Source organism: Delphinapterus leucas, chromosome 2, assembly GCF_059928025.1.
Source record: "Delphinapterus leucas isolate spDelLeu-1000000601 "Yukka" chromosome 2, BTC_Dleu_Yukka2, whole genome shotgun sequence".
Taxonomy (NCBI): domain Eukaryota; kingdom Metazoa; phylum Chordata; class Mammalia; order Artiodactyla; family Monodontidae; genus Delphinapterus; species Delphinapterus leucas.
Window position 1 is genome coordinate 120,490,943 of NC_143130.1, and position 22,245 is coordinate 120,513,187.

Below are 22,245 nucleotides of genomic sequence, written 5' to 3' on the forward strand. Positions count from 1 at the left end.
GGGTATATGCCCATATGCCCAGGAGTGGGATTGCTGGGTCATATGGTAATTCTGTTTTTATAGTGGCAGCCCTCTTGATATCTGAACCACCTCTAGGGTTGTTCTTCTCTTTCTTGAAGGATGACACATGTTGTGCAGCAAGATGGATATCTCTATTGTCTCGTCTTACAGAATCTCAGAAGTCCAACAGCCTTCCTTCATTTTGTCCTGTCTCTGTCCCCCTTAGTTCAGACTGGCAGTGTTTCTCCTGATATAATCCCATGTCTATTCCTAGCTTCTGCTGAGATGGCTGATTAGATCCATGAGTCACACCTGCAATCACTTTATGTCCTGTTTTAGTGTTCTCTCCAGGACACACTTTCTCAGTTTTAGCAGTATGGATAGGCTGAGAGTTTTCCAAATCTTCAAGTTCTCCTTTTTACTTAACAATTCCTTCAACTGATCTTTCTCCTCTTACATTTTATCCTAAGCAGTGAGGAGAAACCAGGCCACACCTTCAGTATTAGAAATCTCTTCAATTAAATATCCAGGTTCATCACTTACAATTTCTACTTTCCACAACACTAGAACACAATTCGGCCAAGTTGTTTGCCACTTTAAAACAAGGATCAACTTTCTTCCAATTTCTAAAGACACGTTCTTCGAATCCATCTGAGACCTCACCAGAATCACCTTTTAACATCCGTATTTTCTCCAACGGTCTCTTCAAGGTAATATAGGCTTTTTCTAACATGCATCTCAAAACTCTTTCAACCTCCACCTTTTATCCAGTTCCAAAGCCATGTCCACATTTTTGGGTATTTGTTATATATATAACTCCACTCCTGGTACCAAAATCTATATTAGTTAGAGTTCTCCAGAGAAAAAGAACCAATAGGGTGTGTACATATAGAGAGAGATTTAATTTAAGGAATCAGCCTGTGTGATTATGTGATTATGGAGGCTGACAAATCCAAAATCTTAAGGATAGCCTGGAAGTCTGGAGACCCAGGGAAGAGCTGATATTGCAGTTCAAGTACAAAGGCCATCAGGCTGAAGAACAAGGGAAGGGCCATGGTAGCAGTTTGGTTCCAAGGGTAATCTACTGCTAGAATTCCTTATTGCTTATGGGAGGTCAGTCTTTGTTCTAGTAAGACCTTCAACTGATTGTGTGAGGCCCACCCACATTATTGAGGGCAGTCTGCTTTCCTCAAAATTCACCAATTTAAATGTTAATCTCATTCAAAAACCACCCTTACAGAAATATCTAGGATGTCCAATCAACTATTTGAGCACTGTGGCCCAGCCAAGTTGACATATAAAGTTAACCATCATATCCATATACATATCGCATATGCATTAATATAAAAGTAAACATAGACGGTATAAAATAAAGAACAAACCCATACGATCACCTCAGGAGATGCAGAAAAAGCATTTGACAATATCCAACAACCTTTCATGATTAAAAACAAAAAACCCAACAAAATAGGAATAGAAAGGAATATTCTCAATCTGAAAAAGGGCATCTCTGAAAAGCCCACAGGTAACACCCTTGATGATGAAAGGGTGGGTGTTTTCTCCCTAAGATCACAAATGAGACAAAGATGTCCACCCTCACCACTTCTTAACATTGTGATGTATGTTGTAGCAAGGGCAATTAGGCAAGAAAATGTAATAAAAGGCTTCCAGATCGGAAAAGAAGTAAAACTATCTCTGTTCACAGATTACATGATCATATTTTTGGAAATCCTATGAAATTCATTAAAAACTAAGTTTTGTAAGGTTGCAGAATACAAAATCAATATGCAGAAATGAGTTGTATTTCTATACATTTGCAATGAGCAATCCAAAAATGAAATCAAGTAAACAACATTTATAATAACATCAAAAAGAGTAAAATACTTAGGAATACATTTCATACACCTTGAAAACTATAAAACATTGTTAAAAGAAATTAAAGAAAATAAATGGAAAACATCCCATGTGCATGGATAAGAAGACTATATTGTTAAGATGGCAACACTCCCCAAATTGATTTAGAGATCGAATGTAATTCCTGTCAGAATCCCGTCTTATTTATAGAGATTGCTTATGGGATGGCAAGGGACCCAGGATAACAAAAACGGTCTTGAAAAATAAAAAAATAAGCAGACTCACACTTCCTGTTTTTAAAACTTACTGCAAAGCAATGGTAATTAAAACAGTGTGGTACTAGCATAAGGATAGATATCTAGATAAATTCAATAGAGTTGAGAGTCTAGAAGTAAACCCATACTTGACATAGGAAGAAATGAAAACTGAACAGCCCTATGTCTATTAAAGACATTGCATTCATAGTTTAAAACATTTTACAAAAGAATGCTAGGGCCAAGTGTTTTAGTGGTGAATTTTGTCAACCACTTAAGGAAAACAATAAGCAATCTTAACATAAAGTCTCAGAAAATAGAAGAGATAGGAATACATCCCAACTTCGTTGATTATGCAAATTTTACATTAGTGTAAAAACCAGGTGAAGGCATTACAAAAAACCAAAACCACAGGCCAAATCCTCAACAAAAATTAGGAACTCAAATCCAACAGTATATAAAAAGAACATTACATTATGACCAGGTGGCAATGCAAGTTTGGTTTAGCATTTCAAAAGCAATGTAATTCACCATGTTAACGACATAAAGAAAAAACAGTTATCTCAGTGGATATAGGAAAAGCATGTGATAAAATTTAAAACCCATGCAGTTGCTCATAAAAGCATAAAGAACATCTAAGGGAAAACTTACAGCTAACATATTTAATGATATAAGACTCAGTGCTTTCTATGTAACATCAGGAACAAGACAGGGAAGTTCACTCACCACTTCAATATAACTTCCCATAGAAAGTCATAATCATTGGAAACTTTTTAATTTTTATTTATTTTTGGCTGCGTTGGGTCTTTGTTGCTGCGCACAGGCTTTCTCTAGTTGTGGTGAGCTGGGGCTACTCTTCGTTGCAGTGCACAGGCTTCTCATTGTGGTGGCTTCTTGTTGCGGAGCATGGGCTCTAGGCATGCGGGCTTCAGTAGTTGCACCACGCAGGCTCAGTAGTTGTGGCTCACGGGCTCTAGAGTACAAGCTCAGTAGTTGTGGCTCACGGGCTTAGTTGCTCCATGGCATGTGGGATCTTCCTGGACCAGGGCTTGAGCCCGTGTCCCCTGCATTGGCAGGTGGATTCTTAACCACTGTGCCACCAGGGAAGCCCATAATCATTGGAAGTTGAAAAGAAATAAAGCTGCCTTTATTCATAGACAATATGATTGTATACATAGAAAATCCTAAGGAATCTTCAAAAAAGCTACTGGAATAAGTGAATTCAGGCCAGTATAAATAAGAATCAATTGTATTTTTATCTATTAGCAATGGACTGTTAGAAAATGAAGTTAATTTTTTAGTTTCTTTTATGATCACATTCAAAATTATGAAAAATTTAAGGATGAATCTAACACTGTGCCCTGAAAACTGCAGAGTGCAGAAAGTAATTATGGAAGACCTAAGTACAATAAATGGAGAAATACACAGTGTTCATAAATGGGAAGACTTTTCTAAGTCTTCAGTATTGCTAAGATATTCATTCTCTCCAAATTAATCTGCAGATTTAACACTATCCTAATAAAAATTATACCACTATCATAGGTATTGACAAGCTAATTCCAAAATATATATGAAAATGCAATTGATTTAGAATTGCCAAAGCAATTTTATGTAACAAACCATTGGAGGAATTATACTACCTGATTGAAAGATATATTCTATAAAGTCACAGATATGAAGACACTGGTGCTGGTGGAAGGATAGAAGTACCATGTAGATCATTGGAATAGAGTCCCACACATATATGGCCTATTTATTTTCAGTGGTGAAGACAAGACAGTTTACAGGAAAAGGAAAGTCTATTCAACAAATAGTGATAGTGCAACTGGATAGCTATATGTAAAAAATTAACATTAACCCTCACATCATTCACAGAAATTACCTTGACGGGGACTTTGTCTTGTTTGAATTTTTATTCCAGCATCTAATATACTGTCTGTCTGATAGTAGGTGCTAAATAATTATTTGTGTAATAAATAAATGATTAGACTAGTTCTCTTGGTTTCTAGCTCTACTCTCAGTGAGAGATGATTATCACACTTTTAGAAAGCTACACAAACTTTATGTTTTAGCTTCAATAAGATATAACCTAATTAGACAGATTCTAGTTCCCTCATTTCACTGAGTCAATCTGGGTAACTTTACAATCATAGCTTCCAGATACACTTACCTGGCTCTGAAATGCTTAATAGTTTTACAGATATTTCTTTGTGTCATTGCATTTGTATTTTATTAGAAGTGGCAAGCATAAGAACATGTTAAACTTAGATAGAGTAACAAGAAGCAGAACAATGACATGTGCCTGTTTATAATTCAATACTGTTTGTTGATGCCACTGATTTGCATTTTACTCCCACTGGCAGCTAGAGTCAACATGACATATTCATTTACCCTAATATTTCATCCCAGTGAGCTCCCTTTTAAAAATATATATATATAGATACAATGTGACATTATTTTGCTCAAAAAAGTTAAAGGATATTGGTACCTGTCTTTTCAATGTATGGGTAGATAATCAGTGATTAATGTTGATAGATGAACCAGAGAGGTAAGATGACTTGACCATTGGCACGGAAGAGCAAGATTGCAGGTAAAGTTCAGGACTCCTGATGGCTGATTTTATAAAACAATCCTTAAAGGAGTAGGCTGTATTAAAGAATACCTCCCTCATCACTTGGCTGCAAACTGGGTATGCTCTTAAATTAAAAAGAAAACAAAAAAATAGTCTGAGCCACAGAAAATTAAATACTTCAAAGCTGTGTTTCAGGATACTAGTTCAATCCCTCACTAGAGAGAAAACCCCAGTTAGCTTCTAATAGTCCTTTATCACTCTTCAAGACTGGCAAATCTTCCTTTTAAAGGGGACAGCCTCTCTGTCCTATAGCAAGAGCAGCAATAACCAGTGTGGGCTGATGTAGGACAGAAGTATCATTGCAGAAGGCAGCTCATATTCTGAAACAAGAATGTGAAGCAAGGTGTCCTATATATGCTGCTTTGTTTGAAACTAGTCTAAGTTCTACTGTTGAAGTAGTTTATTTATAAACTGCCCACAGTGTTGCTAGCAGGAAGTTATTTTTGTTTGATATTATTGATGTTGATATTATTATAAATAAGTTCTAATACATAGCAAAATTCTTTTTGATTAAACTATATTGACCATTTTTTCTTAAAAGATTGTTTGAGGGCTTCCCTGGTGGCGCAGTGGTTGAGAGTCCGCCTGCCGATGCAGGGGACACGGGTTTGTGCCCCGGTCCGGGAGGATCCCACATGCCGTGGAGCGGCTGGGCCCGTGAGCCATGGCCTCTGAGCCTGCGCGTACGGAGCCTGTGCTCCACAACGGGAGAGGCCACAGCAGTGAGAGGCCTGCGTACCGCAAAAAAAAAAAAAAAAAAAAAAAAAAAAGATTGTTTGATTTGCCAATAAATAATAACAACCAGAAAAATCATTAGCAGTTTTCAGTCTTATTAGTTCATTTTATTCCTTACATATTAAATAGTCTTAAGATCTTTACAAGGAAATTAATTTTGTTTGCTATGCTGTTGCCTTTTAAAGTCAGTGGGGTGGGGTTAATCAGGAGTGCAAGGAGTGGAAAACTTCTTAAAGGGATCTTAGAGAACTGAAAGTCTTCTTTTACACTGTTAACTATACTAAAAGAACCAAAAGATCTCAGATATCAAAATCAGTATGCTGCTGACTCTTTCATGTGTATGAAGATCACTTGTAGTTTTTTCATTTGTCAATATTTATTAATTAATATATACTATGTTCACATTCCATGACAGACATGTTCCTTTAGGTATTCCTCAAGGTATTTATTTTTACATATTTATTTTCTAATTCATATATGGCTCCACAGACATTCTCAAAGACTACCTTAAAATAAATCTGGTTTATGCCAGCAAAGAAGGGAATAGCAGTGAGATCACATTCTTTTTTTTGTCACCTGAGGAGTATTTTTCTCATTTCATATATTGGTACTTGATCAGACAGGATGAAATTTTTGCCATGTCAAAGTCATTTCTAAGAATCAGTAGCTCTATTTCACTTTCTTTTAATCTCCCTGTTAATGGGTTCTGTCACTGATATTATCAATTTTTAAATGGAAGAAATCTTTGTCAGAGATAATCCACAAACAATTGTTAAAATATTAAAATAAGGCAAACGTTCACTCAGATTGTATTTTAAATAATTATGTTTATCAGTATAATCACTGACAAAATGTAGACTTCTAGAAAACATTGAAATAGATCTGTAAAGAACTCTTATTGTCCCAGTTGTCCTAAAAAAGTGTTCAACAAGTTGGATGAAGGTGAAGAATTTGAATTTTATTTTATTTTCTCCACCTGTCCTTCAGTGGAATTAGTAATGAAATTCTTTATTGCTTTATATACAGATGATGTTAAGATTTAAAAATTTTTCCTATTTGAAAAACAGAAAGCAATGTTATTAACTATGTTGGCCATGTGGTGTTCAAGAATTATAGTTCCTTTCCTTTGGGTTGAATTTGTCAGTCCCTGTGCCAAAGAAGAATGTTCTTTGGATCAAGACAAAAGGATTTTTAAAACTCCATCAAGTACTTAAAATCATACCGTATTTTGTGTCTTTTTCTTACTTGAGCCATGACTTTCTCTTTACAGTTGTTTCATCTTGTCTGAAATTTCTAATTACCTTTCTTTTTCTTGCACCTTGTGCTTTATTATTTCACCTTTTTTCCATCTTGTCACTCTTACTTTCTGTTTTCTGTAGTTCCCTTTTTCAGCAGAGCCCTCCATCCTCCTGCTGTAATTGGACCTGTTGGTTGCTCTCTAGGCTGCTTCACAGCTGTCATCCTAGGAATTCTCTTCACTTCTCTAATGGGTTGGTTTCTCTGTTTCTAGGATTCCATGTCTGCTTTCTTGCTTTATTTCCTGTTCAAGTAACTTCCAAACAGGGTAGATGGTTAAGTTCTCTGAATATAGAAGTTAAATTTGAAAATTACATCCCTTCAAAACTTTCAAGGTATTACTCTTCTTTTTCTATTTCCAGTAACTGATTCCATAATGTTTCAAATCAGTCTTCCTTTTTAGACTTTTTTTCATGAAAGATATTGATTTTTTTTTCACCTTGATGTTATGAAATCTCATAGGGAGGGTCTGAGAGTGGATCTTCTTTCATTTATTGTACTCCGTACTTACAGATGTTTTCAATTGGAAGAGTCTTGTCTTTCATCCCTGAGAAATGCTCCTTAAGATTAACTGAGAGTTTCCTCTCCTCTTTTTGTTTGTTTCTTTCTTATGTCTCTTTCTGGTTTCCTAATTACCAGATGTTGTACTTTCTGGACTGATTAATATTTTTCTTTTTTTTTTTTCTGATACATGGTTTTAGAAATTTCCTCAACTTTTTTTCAAGTTTGTTTTTTTTTGTCAATGGGTTGAAAACATTTATTTGTATAAATAATGCAGTCTCCTTCCTCATTGTTGCTTTTAAATAGGTTTCCATTTCCAAGAATAAAAATAAGTTGTTTGTAGATACAAAATTTCCACCACAGCTATTGGTTAAAAGGAATTTTTCTGGGAAATATTCTCCCATTTAGCAAATTGCATAAAAGTTCACACATTCATTTTTTTTAAGTGTGGTAAAATATATATAACAAAGTATACCATTTTAATCATTTTTAACTGTGCAGTTCATTGGCATTATGCATTCATATTGTGCAGTCACGTCCTTCTACTTGTTTTTTTTTTTTCCCTGCGCTACGCGGGCCTCTCACTGCTGCGGCCTCCCCCGTTGCGGAGCACAGGCTCCGGACGCGCAGGCTCAGTGGCCATGGCTCACGGGCCCAGCTGCTCCGCGGCATGTGGTATCCTCCCGGACCAGGGCACAAACCCATGTCCCCTGCATCAGCAGGCGGACTCTCAACCACTGCGCCACCAGGGAAGCCCTTTCTACTTGCTTTTAATTTAGTCAATGAAATTTTTATTCTCTAAAAATGCCTTCTTATGTTTTATTCCTTTTTCATAGCATCCTGATCTTTTATACTCAACATATTGTCTTCTCATATCTCTCCTGTCTATATTAATTTTTTTCCTATTTTTGTCATCTAAACTGTTTTTTGAGGAATCAGGCTTTCTGTTTATTTACCTTGTTTTATTCTTCTTCATCCAGTGGCTCTCATCATATGTCTTTTCATAGGTAAAAAAAAGGCTTAGTATCTGATGTGGACTTCATTAGCTATTGTGTAAGTAGAGATTATTTTAAATAATTTTAATTCCTAAATTAAAGATAAATTAAATATGACAAGGCTTCTTTGGTTTAGAAAACATTGTATATGATAAGTTTTCCATATCTTCATCATGGGCAACACAACACATCACCTGCCTTTTTGTACAAGTGTCATTCTTGTACAATGAACTTTGTTGTGTAGACTCTGACTTTTGTATATGGAAATGGAGTTAATTATCTCCCTGATAGTCATAAATTGTTTAATGAAAGAAAAAAATATATATATATATATGTTAGAAAAAGCATTAACATCCAATAGATTTTAAACACAAAGCATGACTTAGTTCAGGCAAAGGATTATTTTTAAGGGGGAAACTGTATGAAATAAATGTTCTGCTGAGTTTTATTTGTCAAAGCATATCAAACAAATCATCTTAATCTTAAAGTTCTTTTGTCTGTTCTCTTTGCCTAGCACTTGACCACTAAGGACTTGAGATGAAAAGAAAGTGACATGGCTACTCAGTAGTCTATCTTTTCAGTGCAGTTGAAATAACAAAGTATGAAATCTGGAATTCAGCCAAGTGTTAGTTGTTAATATCTTAAAATGCTGTTTAAAATGTAGATTTGCATTCATTATAATTTAATATAGTAGAAAAGCATTAATTAGAGAAATAGTCTCGTGAATATGAACAGCAAATGAAAACTTGATTAAAGGTGGCCATATCAAACATTCTTCTCTTGAATTGTCTTGCCAGATTCTGAATAATGCTTTGATTTGGTGTGAACCTTTTGTATGTAACAATTTTTAGAGCAAGTTACTACAGTTCTTTCTGAATAATATAGGTCATGAGAAGTTCATTTGTAGGTGGGGCAGCTGTATTACTTTGGGGGACTGTCCTAATAGATCCATTTCATTAATTGTCATGAATTTTTTATTAACAAAACCAGTACATCAGGTTTAGCCAGCTAAAAACTGCTCTTGTAGTTGTTATCTTTATTGTCAGAAAGAATATTATGAAAATAGGGAATTACTGCACATGCTTTAACTCTTGATTAAACAGAGGAATGGCACTCTCCGTGAACAATAATTTAGGGGCATATTATCAAGTTGACATACAGTGTTTCAGTTGTGCAACTCCCATTAATTTTAAAGCCCTGTGCTTTTATTTCAATACCTTCCAGTTAGGAGTAATGCCATGTCTGTCTGTTAGGATCTCTGAGTTAATGGGATTAATGTCAAGTAGCAGGATGTTCATTCTTTCTTCCTTAAGCTTTATTCCTTAGGTATTTTTGGTGAAATGGCCTTCTAAGGAATTGCATTTCAGAAACCAGGCAGCGGTATTAAAAAGCTGCAGTAATGGATTGGAAAATGAAAGATGTTAGCATGTACATTTTGCTTACCAATGGAAGAAATTTCCTTCAATTCCCATCTGATAATCTTTATTATTAGGTCATATATAGAGCATTAAAACTGATTTTTTTAATTTAAAAAAACTTCAGAAGATTTCTTAGATGTATGATAGGCAATTATATATTATTATTCTTTGTGCCTTCCACATCAAGGTCATAAGCACTTTTTATTTCCTACCTCTTGTGAGATAATTAATATCATGAATTACTATCTTTTTTTTTTTTTTTTTTTGCGGTACGCGGGCCTCTCACTGTTGTGGCCTCTCCCGTTGCGGAGCACAAGCTCCGGACGCGCAGGCTCAGCGGCCATGGCTCACGGGCCTAGCCGCTCCGCGGCATGTGGGATCCTCCCGGACCGGGGCACGAACCCGTGTTCCCTGCATCAGCAGGCGGACTTTCAACCACTGCGCCACCAGGGAAGCCCATGAATTACTATCTTTATAAAAATGGTTTAAAAAGTGAAACAAGGAGAGGCTCGGTAGTTTTCTTTGGATCCCATAACTAATCTTTGATATCCTACATAAAAGAACTTAGAATGTGTACTTGCACTCGTTTTACTTGATTAAACATTGATCTTATAAAATATTAAGGCTGAAAGAGTCCTGAGAAAATCATATTTTAAAAAACAAAAATGACATAATTTTTGGAAGAATATATATTGTGATTGGAACCCTGACTCAGCCATTTACTAGCTTGGGTAAATTACTTAGCCTCTTTAGTGTCCAGTTTCTCATTTTGAATGGAAATAATAACTAGCTTTCAGCATCATTGTACAAATTAGGTATAATGTATGTAAAATGCCCAAATGAGTGCCTAAAATGTTGAAAGCACTCAGTAAAACAATAGGCATCATTTTCATATTTATCTACAGATTTGAAATCAGTCCTAGAAAAGTTAAACAGGATTAGCCAAGGTATCATGGCTTGTTAGTAACAAGGATAGTTTAGAACCAAGGTATTCTAACCAAATCCAGTGTTCTTTGCATATGCAGTGTTACCTCTTAATTATTGAAATTGTCTAGGGTCTTTAGTCAGAATTATTCCACTGGTGAATACTGATGTTACTCAATAGTATCATCGCTTTCTTTTCCTTTCCCCAAAATTCAAGGTTTGAATGTCTGTCATTTAGGCCAGAATCGCAGATATTTTTTTCACATATGTGTGATTTGAAGAATTCTGTTATTTTTAAAGAGATGCTTTCAAACACTGTTATAATCAAGAGAGTTTTTTCAACAGCCAGTTGTCAGAATCTGGAAAATGTTTCTAGTTAGCTATGACCTAGAATAAATAACATAAGATATTTTCACACTAGGTCCTACAGTTGCCCCAGTATAACTACCTGCTGATCCAAGGCACCTTGTGTTTTGCCTGCTGGCTCTTCATGACTCCATGCTCTCTGACCAGAACAATGCTCATAGCTCCAGGTCTCACTCCTTCTGGATTAGAGGCTTCAGGGTGCTTCCCAGGTTTGGCCTTCTACAGGGCCAGTTTTCTTTGCCAACTTTGATGTGGATCTTCCACTCCTCACTTCTACCGCAGAGGTGTAGTGATGGTGTTAGCTAATACTTATATAGAGCTTTACTTTTGGCAGAGTTCTTTCATAATCATAATCTAAGTTGATCCTCATAATAACTGCGTGAAGTAAGCAAATTGTCTGTCTTAAAATTAAGGAATCTAAAATTCAGTTAAGTAATTTGCCCAAAAGCATACAGATTGTAAATGGAAGAGCCCAGGGCCTTTGACCACAAACCCCATGCTCTTTTCACCTCTTAATCACTGCTTTTGATCCTGTTGCTGGCAAAGGGTAACAAAAGTGTCCCAAGATAATAACAGAATGAAAATGTAAAGTACTCTGTTGTGATACGGAAGCTAGCGGAAGAAGCATCTGTATATGAATCTATGTGAGAAATAAAGTATTGGCAGTGTTAACTAGGGAATAAGTCTTACATTTCTCTTATTTCTCTCAATACTGAGCACATAGGAGGTAGCTGATAAATATTTTTTATTATTATTTCACTTAGAATATCAGAAAAAAGACACTGTCTCTCCTGGGAAAAAATGTCTATGATTTTTATTATAACTGTCTATCAGCAATTTTTTTCATTGTTTGTGATAATTATTTTAGAAGTCTTTTCCCTGGACTGCCTCTACTTATTCCTCTGATTTTTAGCCCCCACCTGTATGCTAATGATTCCCAAATGCAGATACACAGCCCAGACTTTTCTCTTTAGCTTCAGTCTATGGATGAAAACTATCTGCTGGACATTTCCAGATGATACTTCATGGGCATCCCAACTCAGAATGTCTGAAACTGAAGGCAGCAACTTTATTTAAAAAACTGCTCTTCCTTCTAAATGCCTGAGTCAACAAATTCATCTATTTCCCTTCTTAAATACTTCTTGAATCTGTTGTCTCTCTTCTATCATGGTTACCGATACCCTATTCAGACCCTCATTATATCTCACTGGAACTACTGACATAGGCCCCTACATAATTCCTCTGCAGCCAGTTTTGCTATCTTCGGCTCCATTCCCCACTCCTGGCTGCCATTTCCCTCCTTAAAGCCTTTCAGTAATGGTCCTCCATCCCCACACGATAATGTCATAGTTTTCAGGGCTCCGCATGACCTCCCCCATGACTGCCTCTTCAGTGTCATCTTTGCCCTCTTCCTGCCATCTGGTTGAGACCCCATCCACAACAAACTGCTTACAGTTGCCCACATGCTGTTCTTTTTCTCACCAGTATGCTTTGTTCTTTTTTAAGTTTTTATTGGAGTATAGTTGATTCACCAGTAGGCTTTTGCTTACATTTTTTTTTTTTTTTTTTTTAGGAATTGTTTTCTTCTAAATAACCTACTACCATCCTCACCTCCCATTCACCAGCCAAATTAGGCCTGCTTCTGCTCTGTTTGTAGTATAATTATCTGTCTTCTCAACTGCACTCTTAACTTCTTAAGGGCAGACATACTCTTATTCAGTTTGTAACCCTTGGGCTAGTAGAATATTTGGTATATCATAGACACTCAGACATTTTTGAAATGGGTACACTTTTAGAAATGTCTTATTCTTGAAAACTACATGTTTTTAAGTTTTAAAATTTATTTCCTTGTGTTGTGAGTGATCCCTTTAATAGCTCAAATTTGGTAAATTCATGTTTACCAAATCAGATTTAATCCATATATATGTAATTTTCTCGTTAAAATAATCATTTATTATATTCTGTTTTGCAATATGTTTCAATAAGTTACCAAAAAAAGTAATATATGCTGACAATATTATTGCAGAAGCCCTGTCTCATGTAGATGAAAATATAGGTTTCTTCTATATTATATTAATATTGGTAGCTCTTTATTTATGAATTTACTACACCCATAGCAGGAACAAACTGAATAAAATAAATAAACTGAAGTCCAGTTTTCAGTCCTTTACCCATCCAAATCAGTCTTTTTTATATTTTTTCCTAGTTGAAAATACCTTTCAATTAGCAGATATTTTCTTGAGTAGTGAACAAGGTCAGATACATATTCCCCAAGTGAAGAACAAATTATAGTTGGGCCCATGTTTATATTTGTATTACAGATAAGTTCTATACATACCCACAATAGGAACTTATTAAATGAAAAACAAGCATGTTGCAGCTATGAATTTTTCAGATAAAGGAAATACAACCTTGCTTATTGAAAGGAGCCTAACATTCTTTGTTACAATAAGCTCAGCAGCAGTACATCTTGTCTTAATCCACTATTTCAATCCAAAGCTAGCTAAGTATTGGACTGTAAGGACAGTAAAAATTTCCCTGCTATATAATTTAACTGTCAGTTTGTTGGATTGGTTGGTTTGTTTGTTTTGATGATTTACTTCTAAGAGACCTAGAAGTTATATTTGTCTCTCCTCAAAGTAAATCTCTTATGGGCAGTGATTACCAGAATATAGATGGATGTTGGATACTACAAAATCTAGTATTAATGATTTCAGACCTTTTCTTATTATCAAAATATTTCAGTTCATCCTAATGTTTTTTCTTATAAAAATATCAAATCTTTTGGAAAATAAGCATGGATATATGAAAACTCACTTTACAGGCTACCTTCAAGGAATTGTTTTTACAATTGAATTGTTCTTTAAAATTGTAATTAATATTCTTTTTGGTGTTTGCATAATATTCAAATATACCTTTACTATTAAAAAGGACATATTATAGCAAGATATACCTTGTTGACAGAAAATCTATTCCAGAGATACATATAATATAAAAAGAGGACTCACCATGAAAATATATACAAGATTTGAAATAAAGCATTAGTTTTAAAAACCAAAGAATTGGTATCTGGGAGTCTTGATGTAGAGGATAGAGTGGAAAACAGATGAGAGCCTCTCAGAGTAGGACTGTATGTTAGGTCTCCAGGAAGGGACCTCACCTGCCAGGTGGGTCTTTACTAAATAAAGCCAAGTAAACTTCATTCTCAAAAATTTCAGAAGAGTGGGGATCTTGGTCTGTTTCATTCATTACTCTATCCATAATGCCTAGAACTACGTCTAGCACAAAGTAGATGTTCTATAAATATTTGTTGAATGAATGAGTGATGACAGTAAAAATGAGCATGTCCTCAACCAGACCAAAGAGTTGCCACACATTGACCTTACAGCACTCAGAGCATCAGTTATCCTCTCTCTTAGTTTCAGAAAATACTTGGAAGTAAGAGAACACTCTCTTTCCCTCTTAAAATAATCTCCTCTCCCTCCCCTACTTTACAAAGATCTGAAGGTTTCTCTTTAGGACTGGACATATTTGCAAGTCTATAATGAGTTAAATATTTTCATCAAAGCTTTTCTCATACCACCATGCTGATACACATGACCTTCTTTAGCTACAACATCCTTTATATACCTTTGTTTGATTGAGCAACTCCTATTCCTTTTTCAAAACTCAGATTAGACATGTCTTCTAAGAAGCTCCTCTCTACCCCTCAGTCAGTCTGGGCTAGGTGCCCCTACTATGTACTGCCATAGCTTCTTCTATATGTCTTTTGCAACTTCCCAAACCAGACAGTTTCTGAAGAAGCATATTAGAACTAAATCACCTATGGCATCACACCCCATATTATATGGTTTCAGAAGTTAGCTGGCTGGTAAAGTGTAATTGATGTGATTTGTCATACATTATAATATGTAACTGTGTATCAGAGACAGCAAAAAAAATTGTTTTAAATTTCCAGTTGAGGTACCCATCTATTTAGCAGCAGTAACCTAATTTACATTTTTTCATTTACATGAGTAATTGGTTACCTGTGCAACATGAGTTATTGACCCCCATATTTTAAATTTATTCCGGTGAGGTTTTTGTGACCATTTAAAATTGAGGCCCCAGACATGTACCTGCTAGCCTGCCCCTAGTTCTGGTCTGACCTGGGTCCCTGGCCAAATTTTGAGAAGTAAGGAAATGCATTATATCGCATAAAATATCAGATATCAAAATGAATATAGACATGTCTTCAAGAGACATAAACCAGAAATACTTATTTAAAAACATACATATTCTATGCCATCTTTCCAAACTTTAATATACAGAGGTCAGCAATGTACAAAATGAAACTCCTTTTAAAGTTGGAGTACGGTACCTTGCTCTCTCAAAGCACCATATTATTAAATAACTCTTAGAAAGAATTTTAGGAAAAATTGAGAAACCTTGCCTTCATACCAATTGGCCCATCAGTAATATCTTAAAAATTCATGTCACTGGTAGTAGGCGACTATTTCTCTTCTATACACTAGCCATGTCAGGCAAAAAAATGTATAAACGTTCCTTTCAGACCACCACAAAGTAAATAAACAGATCATCCAAGGATTGTGAAATCCAGTGTTTCCACCTCAGATCTAGCACATTTGTAATATTTTTCCATTCTGAGAACTTAAACTTTTTACTTTCACACTTTTTTCTTTATTTTCAATAAAGAAAACCCTTTTGATGTAGGATGCATCTTAAAGGGCCATTAATTCAGTACAGTGCTTTGAGTCACCCATTCTTATTTGATATTTAGGAGAATAATTTTGTGACCTTCTAGATTTAGGCTATTAAAATTCATACTTCATAAGACAGTATTGAGTAGTCAATTTAGTGTTAAATTTTTAGACTGAGGGGAAGGCCAGAATAAAAAATGTGTTAACTTCCTTGAAAATCTATAAGAAATAAGTGAAAAAAATTTTAAATCAGCCTAATTTCTAGAAAGATCCTAAATAGTTATCAAGTATTCTAATAAAACTTAAGTCTGAAGAGATTTCTTCCACATTAAAAAAAAAAAAACTGCCATTTTTTCCTGCCCAGCCAGGAGTTAGAGTAAGTGAAACAAGAGGGCCTAAAATTCAGTAATTTAAAAGGTAAAGATGTAAAACGCAACCTTTACTGTGTTGAATAAAAACCAAAATTCCAGACGTCTTCTGATCTTCACAGAGCACGTAGCAACTCTGTAGCAACAGAAACTTTATAACATTTCCTGATGACAGCGGCTGTACAATGGATTTTGAATAAGTCTGGTGTAGTGTTTAGTACAGTGAAAGGGGCTGGGTTGTTTTATGCTTTGAGTTGGCATTTTACCAAGGAGAGAAGCTTGTTGGTGGTTTGTTTTCCCCTCTTATGTTTAAGTGACAGAGTACTGATTAAAATGAGCATTTTTTCATGTTTATTCTTACTTGGTCTTTTTCTGAGCAAGATACTCAGTAAAATGAAAGCCAGATGCTTTTACACCTACACACTATATTGCTGAGCAAATCATTTATGGAAGGGAAGGCAAGATAAAGTTGCTTTTAAGAGTCCTTTAACATATCAGTTTGATAACTAGCAAAACACCTCTACTGCCATTAAATATTTACCAAGACTCGGCTTTGGGCAGGGGGGCAGTTTGGCGTAACAAATTTGACTCTGTGCAATGCCATTGATTAGCTATCAGAAGGACATAGTTAATAAATAACTTTAGGTATTACAGAGCACTCTACATTCTTGTCAAATATTTTCTCTGAAGATGACCTAAAAAAAGTCAGTTACAACCAGCATTCACCCCAGCAATGATTGCACAAGCACAACTATGAAAGAAATAAAGGCCAGGCAGATCAGTTGAGCAGTAAGTACTTAGGCAATCTTTCCTAGTGACTGTTGTCATTGCTGCTGGACTTTAGAACTGAACATGTTTACATTTAATTAGAAAGGACACACAGTTTACAGCACAGTAGCTATCAATATCAGATCAGAATTGATTTCCGCTTTCTCCCCAGTGATTGCTTCCTTCAACCTAATTAAAAAAGGCATATAACCAAAATGACTCACATAAATTTTAAAGCAAAGTAAACAATATTTCCTGGAGACCAAAACAAAAGTAAATGACATTCATCCTGATTATTAGCTACATTTTTTTGAAAGAATTCTGATGCCTATAAATGTGCTATAAGGCATGTTTTAGTGTTATCAGACTGCTGATAAACCAAGTATTCCCTTCTGAAGAAACCTGAATGAATGCTTTACTGAGTTCTTTAGCTCTCAAAGAAACAATAACCTTACTTTTATCTTCATAATCCCTAAAACATGTAGATAAAGTATTCTGATAGAAGTTTGGACTGATTTTATTCATGTCTTCAATTTTCACATATTATAAAGAGCAACTGCTAAAAAATATAACAAAATAATTAACAGATTGATTTCCTTTTAAATAAGACGTATACAGCACATGTGTAATTTCCTAAAAAATAAGGCATCATTCTGGTGTGTGTGAATAACATTTCTCTACAATTACCATAGCCAAAATCATGAACAAAATTCTGATAAAAGATAATTTCTTATAACTCTGTTCACTATAAAGAGAACTGCTTTAAATTTCACAAGCTAGCGTTTGTTGATTACACTAAATTATGGAAAAAATGTTTGTTTTTTTAAAATTATTTATTTGGCTGTGTCGGGTCTTAGTTGCAGCATGCTGGATCTTCATTGCCGCATGCAGGATCTTCTTGTGGCTTGCGGGATCTTTAGTTGATCCATGCGGGATCTTTAGTTGCAGCATACAGGATCTTTCACTTGTGGCATGTGGGATCTAGTTCCCTGACCAGGGATCAAACCCGGGCCCCCTGCATTGGGAGCATGAAGTCTTAGCCACTGGACCATCAGGGAAGTCCCTAAAAATGATTTTAAATCAGAGATATAAAGGAAAATAGGAGAGATGTAGAGGTTACCCCCAGGAGGATTGTGTTACAGCTCTCCTTCTTCCTTCTCTATGCATCTGCCATGCAATCCCATATCTAGAATGGAAGGCTATCAAGATGTAAGGAAGTAAAGAAAGATTCAGATTAGAAGCAGGCCTTAAGTAACATTAATTAATCAATTTACAAATATAAAGCAGTTCTTCCAGGCACTAAAGATAGCGTAGTGAGCAAAACCTCTATAAGATCAAACATTTTTATCTGCTTTGGTTACTGATGTATCCTCAAGCATTTAATTTGTACTTGGTACTATATATGTCTAGTTGCTCAGTAAATATTTATGGAATGAATGACTCCTTTCAAGGATTATTTCACTACAAGCAAATGTTCATTCATCCACCAGGGGGGAGTCCAGTAGCACTTGTTTCTAGTATTCCAGGAAAACTGCTGAAATCCACAATGGTGCCATAGTAATGAGAGTCAATGTAAAATCTCCTTCCAGAAGAGAATAATTCATCAGAGTTATTTTTGCTTACTTTTCTTTCTTTCATTTTCTTTTTAAATCTTAGGCTTTTTATTACTCTTAGTGTTCACAAAGCAATCAACCTGGAAGCCACATCAGTTAACTACAGACCAGTACTACATATCCATAGTTTATATTCTGCAGGGCACATACCAATCACAGAGATTCTAGTCAACCATTAAAACATTAAAAAAATTAAGAACCACATGAAGCAAGCCTTTGGAACCAGTAATTAATTAATCAATTCCACAAATATTTATTAAATCCTTTTCTGGGCACTAGAGATCAAATGGTGAAAAAAAAAATCGCTTAACATCTATCCAGTTGGAAGGTCAGAGCACTATAGGAACACATGAGAGGATCACCTAATCTGAACAACAGGTCAGATTTCTTAGAGAAACTCATATCCATGCTGAGATCTAAAGGATGAGTAGGGGCTAGTTAAGTAAAAAAGGTAAGGTCAGTGTTCTAGGGGATATGAAATTTGTTCATCCTGGCTTGAGTATAGAGGTAAATAGGTGAATAAAGAGAAATGAGCTGGATAGAGAGGCATGAAGAGCTTTGTAAAGGATGCTTAAAGGAATTTGGACTTTATCCTCAGAGCAGTGAGGAGTCATTGAAGAGTTTTAATCCAGGTCGTCATATATTCATATTTGTGCTTTAGAAAACTCAAGGCAAAGAGCAAGTGAAGACTATTGAAGCAACCCACTTAAGAAAATAGTAGCAGGCACTCTAAATTATAATAATGGTAATGGAGCTGAAAAGAATACTGGAAAGATGCAAGGGATTGATTAGATTGATCAATCAAAAGGATTGATTAGATTTTTAGGTGAGAAATGGATGTCAAGGATGATGCATAGGTTTTGAGCGTGAACACTGAGTAGAAAGTGATGCCCAGGGAGAAGGGAGGGAAAGAAAGGGCTGATTAGTAGAAGGATATAAAATGAGATCATGAGTTTCGTTTTAGACATACTGAGTTGTAGATATTTGCAGGATGGTCAAGTGAAGATGTCTCCTAGGTAGTTGTGTAGATCTGGTGCTCAGGATAGAAATCTGATCTGGAGAGGAAGACTTCCAAGTTAGGAGTCATTAGTGAAATAAATGATTGAGTGAAGCCATGGGACTGGGTTGAAATCAAGGGAGAGTGGCTAGAATGACCAACAGTTAACCAGCAGTTAAGGATGCCTCCAAAGGAGATTAAGAAGCATCAAGAAATACTTTTGATGAAGCAGAAAACCAGAAGTGTATTTTCATAGAAAGCAAGGAAAGAAGGCATTTCCAGAAAGAATTGGCTTCTGATAGGTCCTATAACATAAAGATTGAAAATGTCTTTTATACTGAGCAACAAGATCTTTTCTGGAGCAGTTGTGGACAGAGCAGATGGTAGAGCCTTGAATAGAATTTGAGGTGAAGACAGCAAGCACAGACAATTTGATTCTAAATGAGATGATCCCAAACTAGGTCCAAGAGAAATCCCATCTTTTAGACCAGACTAGCATACCTTTGAACTTAGTCAGAATCCCTGGCAGAAAACAAAACAAAACAAAAAATCTTCATAAGTGGAATATCTGACCCAAGAAAATAAATAAAAGGTGAGTTCTAGAATTTTATTTCCTAGATTTAAGCCTCAGTATATAGTTCCATGCTCTCTTGAAATTCCACTCAGAAAAGGAGCAAGGTGCATCTTAGTGGTTAGAGGCTGTTTGTCATGTAAGGTGATGAAGAGACACAAAACACCCCCTGGCCAGAGCAGAGCAATTGTTTTAAAAGACAAATCTTGTTCCCCTCTCTTTAAAATCCTTTAGCAGCTTCTCATTTGCCTTAAGAAAAAGACCAAATTCCTGTTTGGTCCTCATGTTCCAAAAGGCCCTCTATGATCTAGACCCAACCACTTGTTCACTGATACGAGCACTGGTTGTAACTGGGCTTCATTGAGCTCATCAGCCATCCTTTCTCTTATTATAAGGCCTTGGCACATGTTCTTCCCTGTGCCTGAAATGCTTCCTTCACCTCTCTTCTAGTTAATACCTACTCTTACCTTTAAATTTCAACTCAAATGTCACATCCCTTCCTTTATAGCACTTAAAATAATTTGAAATGTGTGTTTAGTCACTACTCTAGCTCTAGCTCTAGCAAAGTGCCCAGAACACAGTAGTCATTCATTTACATGAGGAAGGGAAGCAGGACCTGACGTGTCACCATGCTGCCACCCAATTCCAAGTAAAACAAAGCACATGCTTCCAGTGTGCATACTGACTGAACCCTATTCAGCAATTCAATTAACCAAATAACTGTACAGCAACAGCTGTGTATCAAGCACTGTGTGTTTGTAATGGTCTCATAAAATGAATTTATTTAAACCTCGTAGCTGAGATCAGCATCAGTGCTTATCCTAAGCTTTATATAATGTGAAATAAAACTATATATCTAATAGGACTTTATTTACTTTTCCTAAGGGAGTCACTTAGGATCACTAATAAAATAGAAAAATATTTACCCTATGTAAGAACAGTTGGTTAGGGCTTCTCCGGCGGCACAGTGGTTAAGAATCCACCTGCCAATTCAGGGGACACGGGTTTGAGCCCTGGTCCAGGAAGATCCCACGTGTCACGGAGCAACTAAGCCTGTGCGGCACAACTACTGAGCCTGCAGGCCTAGAGCCCGTGCTCTGCAACAAAAGAAGCCTGCTCACCGCAATGAAGAGTAGCCCCTGCTCGCTGCAACTAGAGAAAGCCCACACGCAGCAACAAAGACCCAATGCAGCCAAAAATAAAAAAATAAATTTTAAAAAAACGAACAGTTGATTATTTGAGGTTTTTACATTTTTAGTAAAATCATTTATTCATGCAGATGGTATGGGACATAGTTTTCAGTAGTTGAGCAAACTTCTCAGCCATCTGCTAAGAAATTGGCTAATGAGCTTGTGCCAAGCTCCTCAAAATCTTTTTGTCTAGAACTGACCCTTATGCGGGTGACACTCTTCCTTTGTGTGACTGTTCTTAGATGGAGTACCCATTTCAGTAGAATTAGGATGACAAATTATGATATCTGGCATTTAACTAGGCCTCAGCATTGTGAGCTCACTTATACCTAGAGATGACTGAGTCCAGTCTTCTACATTGTGCAGGGATTTCTTCTACACTATTTCTAACAGCTTGTTATCTAGTGTCTACATAAATATGACATCTCGTCACAGGTAGGGTTTACCCTACCTGATAAGCCCTCCTGTGGAGATGCTTCAGTTTATAACTTATAACAGACATAGCTAAATTCAGGTGTGATTAGGTCTGATTTGGCTATTATGCCATGGCTGGCTATGCTTGCCCTCTTTTCTATCTGATGTCACTTTTGATTCCTACTGGACTTATGGTTAGTCAACCTTCATTAATACTGTGTGTGTGTGTGTGTGTGTGTGTGTGTGTGTGTGTGTGTCTTGGGAGGGTGGGATTTAATAGACTTTATTTATTAGAACAGTTTAGATTTACAGTAAAATTGAGATAATACAGAGTTCTCATATACCTCCTCCCACAGGTAGTTTCCCCATTATTAATATCTTGTGTTGGTGTGGCACATTTGTTACAGTTAGTGAAACCATATTGATACATTATCATTACTTAAAGTCCACAGTTTACATTAAGGTTCACTCCTTGTGTTGTACCATTCTATGGGTTTTGAAAAATGCAAAATATCATGTACTCACTGTTACAGTTTCATACAGAATAGTGTCACAGCACTTAAAAAAAAAAACATGCGCTTTTGCCTTTTTATCCGCCTCTGCCTCCCCCTGAACCTTTGGCAACTACTGACCTGTTTACTGTGTCTGT

General features: G+C 36.0%; 1 protein-coding gene across 9 annotated transcripts in view; it reads left to right on the forward strand.

The window, feature by feature from the left end:
* Positions 1-22,245, forward strand: part of MIPOL1 (mirror-image polydactyly 1) — a 328,422-nt gene that overhangs the window by 224,580 nt on the left and 81,597 nt on the right. The window lies entirely within an intron of this gene.